This window comes from Penaeus chinensis, chromosome 14, assembly GCF_019202785.1.
Source record: "Penaeus chinensis breed Huanghai No. 1 chromosome 14, ASM1920278v2, whole genome shotgun sequence".
In the NCBI taxonomy this organism is placed as follows: Eukaryota; Metazoa; Arthropoda; class Malacostraca; order Decapoda; family Penaeidae; genus Penaeus; species Penaeus chinensis.
In genome coordinates this window covers 6,888,661-6,893,660 of record NC_061832.1, presented here as the reverse complement: position 1 = coordinate 6,893,660, position 5,000 = coordinate 6,888,661, and the positions used below count along the sequence as shown (strand labels likewise).

Genomic DNA, 5,000 nt, shown 5'->3' with positions numbered 1-5,000 from the left:
AGAAAAATCGGACAGGGACGCGAGCTTCAAGAATTAATCCGAGCGCGATGACTGTAAAGACACATTAGAAAACCTTAGCTTGAGTACCTCTGAGACAGAGCCCGACAGCAGGAAACATGACACCTAGTAGTTCGTCAAACACCGCATCGGTGATGGCACAGAAAAATAATAATAGAAAAAAAAAAAAAAAAAAATATATATATATACATATATATATACACTATATATTATATATATATATATATATATATATATATATGTATATACATATGATATATATACATATATATATACATATATATTCATTATATATCCATATATGAATATATATACATATATATTCATTATATATATATATATACATATATATACATATATATATATATATATATATATATATATATATATATATATATATATATATATGCAGTGTGTGTGTACGTATATATATGTATACACACACACACACACACACACACACACACACACACACACACACACACACACACACACACACACACACACACACACACACACACACACACACATATATACATATGTGTGTGTATATATATGTGTATATATGTGTATATGTATGTGTTATATATATATATATATATATATATATATATGTGTGTGTGTGTGTGTGTGTGTGTGTGTGTGTGTGTGTGTGTGTGTGTGTGTGTGTGCATATATATGTGTGTGTGTGTGTGTGTGTGTGTGTGTGTGTGTGTGTGTGTGTGTGTGTGCATATATATGTGTGTGTGAGTGTGAGTGTGAGTGTGAATGTGAGTGTGAGTGTGAGTGTGAGTGTGAATGTTAGTGTGAGTGTGAGTGTGAGTGTGAGTGTGAGTGTGAGTGTGAGTGTGAGTGTGTGTGTGTGTGTGTGTGTGTGTGTGTGTGTGTGTGTGTGTGTGTGTGTGTGTGTGTGAGTGTGAGTGTGAGTGTGAGTGTGAGTGTGAGTGTGAGTGTGAGTGTGTGTGTGTGTGTGAGTGTGAGTGTGAGTGTGAGTGTGAGTGTGAGTGTGAGTGTGTGTGTGTGTGTGTGTGTGGAGAACGAGTGACAGATGTCCGAGGAGTAGAGGCAGAGGGAGGTGTAGGGGAGAATATGATAGAGAAGATGAGGGGGAACGTGTAGATTGTCTGGCGCGACAGGCGAAGTGAGGAGGGGCAAGCACAGAGGAAGTGGTAGAGATTGGTGTTTCTGGATTTAGAATGGCAAAAGAATTTGACTGGGAGAAGGGGTAGGGGGAAGAGATACTGGGGGAGATGATGAGACATCTTGGGAAGAAGGGAGACGAGTACAGAGGACAGCGTTGAAATAAGTTGCGAGATAAAAACCGGGACGGCGTGCTTCCTCTCTAGCCTCGCAGGGCTGAGGAGGCCGAGTTAGAATCTGAGAAATGCTACCTCAGCTCCCAAGAAATACATTACGGGTTGGCACAAATGCATTGCTGTGAAAGCAATTTGAACGATCATGATCAGGTTGGGCACATACAGGGCAGCGGGCTGTGGAGCAAGGGTGACTAAAACGCCAACATTTCTGACGTTTGACGAGGGAGGTGTTGATATAGTAAAACAGGACAAAACTCCGTCTTGTCAATTTGCAATTTTGGTGTAGGACTTACGACGGCCTCTGGGGAGAATAATGTAGCACTGAATTGATATTGCTTTATAGTCAATGAGGCAGGCAATTAGTCTGACCAATACTTGTCATAGAGAGGTAATCAGCTGGGGAGATGGAAACATCTCCGATACAAGTATTAAGGGAGGACTGAGGCTGGGCAGGAACAGTGTTGTCATGGTAGATAAGGCTCAAGCTTGTGACTTAGATGTAATTATTACAAAGCATGGACGATCTGAAAGGCTGCGGAAGAAAACTTTGCCTACCTGTTATTGGAAATCTTGTTGAAAGAGGACAGTATTGTCAGAGTAAGGGGCTAAAGGGGGAATCACAAGAAATCGATCCCTCTTGGCTGGTCTAAAATGAGTACTCAAAAGGTTTGCCGAGGTGGAAGTAGGACGAGAGGACAATACCGCAGACAGGAGGACAATAAAGATGAATGGTAATAAGAGAGGAGAGAGTAGAAAATTAAGAAGACTGTGCAGGAGGAGAGTGGATCAAGTTGACAGCAAGCATCGAGGAGGTAGTGGTAGCCGTGGTCGAAGTTGTGATCAAAGGAGAGGAAGGGGTTGGAAAAACAGAGAAAATCAATTCTGGATAGGCTAGTTGATGAAGGAGCAAGACTTAATGGCCCTTATGGTTAGTGGTAAATGATTTAAACAAATAAATGTGCTAGATATCAAAGGACTATGGTAAAGCATTGTGATGAAAGGGGTTTAAAGAGGTTCTTTATTTGAATAAAATGTTTATTTCAGTGGGTATAGTATTATTAGATACTATGGTAGTGAAAGGGGTAGAAAGAGGGGAGTAAATGGGGTAGGATAGGGACTGATAGGAAGGTTCAATGACAAAAGGTGATTTGATCAAATGGAGGATATTTATGCATCTAATGGATGTCAGTTGAAAAGATGGGGGACTCCTTGAGGATGTCCAACAGGCTGATGGGTCAGGGAAGAGAGGACAAGTAAGGAAAAGCGCTTAATATAAATGTAAAATCATTTTTGGCTATGGTGAGCCTGAAATATGTAGGGAAGAGAAACAGTCTACTCCTCAGGGTCCCTCTGAGGGGTAAGGGCTAGACGATAAACCAAGGGAATGCCATTATCCGTGGATCCCTGAGGCTACAAGAAGCCAGCCTTTCATCCTTTCAGCACAGCTCTTACACTTTAGGATGTGTACAGGAGGGTTTGGAGAAGAGAAGGAAAAGGAAAGGGGGAAAAGAAAATGGTTAATGGTTAAAAAGCAAAATAAATGTGCTAGACATCAAAGGTCACATAGCACTATAGGAAGGCATAGTATCAGAAAGGATAAAGAGGGGGGGGGGGGTCAATGATTATGTGCTACACAACAGTCGTGCAGCAGTAGGATGGTACTGGAAAGGATGAAAATGGATAAAGGTGGAGAGGATGAGAAAATGGGTGAAGATAGGAATAAGCAAAGAGGAAATTAGATCACAAGAATATATATCTGAGGAGGGAAGAATGTTTAAAGTTTTTAAACAAACAAATGTGCTAGACATCAAAGGTCATATATAGCACTATGGTAACGTATTGTGGTGGGAGGGGTTTACAGAAGTCCTTTATTGGAACAAATGTCTTTGATTTCAGTGGGCATATGATAAAGGACGGAAGAAAAGACAATTAGTTGAGGCAAGAGCCAATCCCCAACATTGAGCCTCAGCCCCCTTCTGTTCCTCTCCACAGGCATGGGATTAGGGGGTAATGTTAGCCTAAGATTAATGCTAAGTGAATGAGTACAGAAGTTAGGTATTTCTCTTGGATATTTTTAGTGTTAATGACAAAGACGTTTTTCAATCATGTATCATTCAATAAAACTAAGATTTTAATATAAGCATTTACAAAGAGGAAACTTAAAGCCATGGTATGTGAGTAAATGTCCTGTCCACTGTTTTCTGTGAATTTTGTTGTAAATGGCTCAAGTGCTCAGCCTCTTGATTTCTGCATTTCTTGAATTTCCAGGATTTTTCAATGCTATGAAAATTGATACTCTTATTTTTATTATTGACATCATGATTATTAGGTTATTAAAATACTAATAACAATACAAAAAAAAAAAAAAATCCTAAAATCAAGAAAAGGGGTGAAAAGGCAAGATAGGTAGTATTAGTACAGACTTCTTGGTGACTATGTACTTGTGGAGCCATAGTAAACAATTAAGGCTTGGTTATGTCATCTAGAAAATCAAAAGGTACAACCAAACTCTATCACCACCTATTAAAATGAACAAAACTGTAACACTTCAATTTCCTCTGGAATAAATGTTAATTTTTCTTATTAGTTAAATTTAAACTAACCAATTTCATATTCTGGTTGACAGATATACTTTTTTCAGGATTATAAAAAAGAAAACAACAATATTATTCACGTTTTATTTCCAAATGTTTAGGTTCACAAAAAATAAATATTTAGTGAATAGCATTTGTAAAATAATGATGCATATCTCCTTCAAAATTCAAGCAATTATATCTTGAACTAAATAAAAGTAGAGACGATAAATATTGTACTACACATGACTTATTAAGTTCTTCTAATATCATAAAATAAAATACTCTTAAAATAATCCATACCTAACACAAAATAAAAATGCTATATTCTGAACCTGGCACAGCCAGGCAATGAATTACTACAAGCCGTAATGGTATTTTTCAATTATACCAAAAATCTTTGGAAATCATTTTATTCAATTTCAGGCCTATCAATTATCTATGAAGAAACATATCCTTAAAACAAACTGAAAAGAATATCACTATAGATCAGTAATAAATACAAAATAAACTTATTTTGCTATATGTTAAGAATAAATTATACCAATTTCAAAAAGGTATTTCAATATATTCTCTACAAATAAAATAGAAATGTATATTTATATATACATATACATCTGTTATTAAGAAAGGGGGAACTAAAAAAGACTAAAAATAATCTAATCTTTTTGTAGCTTTCCAAATATAGTTATGTAATTCATGCACAGTCACCAAACTCATTTTGTGTTCAGCTTATAATTGCTATCTGAGACACAGTGAATAAATATTATGAGGTCATAAAAATGAATTTAGTCTATTAATCTCAAACTGTGTACGTCAGCTTCAATGAGTATGATCTAGTTTAATGAATATCAAAGAGTATATATTAAGATGATGATCATAATCAGTCACCCGGCCAGTAATCCAATGAAAGTAATTATTAATATATTAATTACTTCTTTTGGAGACTCAAACTAGCAATATAACCGTCACGTGAATTCCATTCACCGACTTCAAAATACGGTCCAGATTTTAAAACGAGTTCTTAAAACAAGTCACAAAATCTAACCACCATTCAATGAGCATTACAGAAAGTGCTATTCTATGGGAGAAA

At 36.6% G+C, this 5,000-nt stretch overlaps 1 long non-coding RNA gene across 1 annotated transcript in view; it reads right to left on the bottom strand.

Moving 5' to 3' along the window:
* Positions 1 to 3,998: 3,998 nt before the first annotated feature.
* LOC125032123 overlaps positions 3,999 to 5,000 on the bottom strand; it is a 3,584-nt gene continuing 2,582 nt past the window's right edge. The window contains exon 2 of the long non-coding RNA XR_007115535.1: positions 3,999 to 5,000. This exon is cut by the window's right edge and continues 2,013 nt beyond it. This is a non-coding gene — a long non-coding RNA (uncharacterized LOC125032123).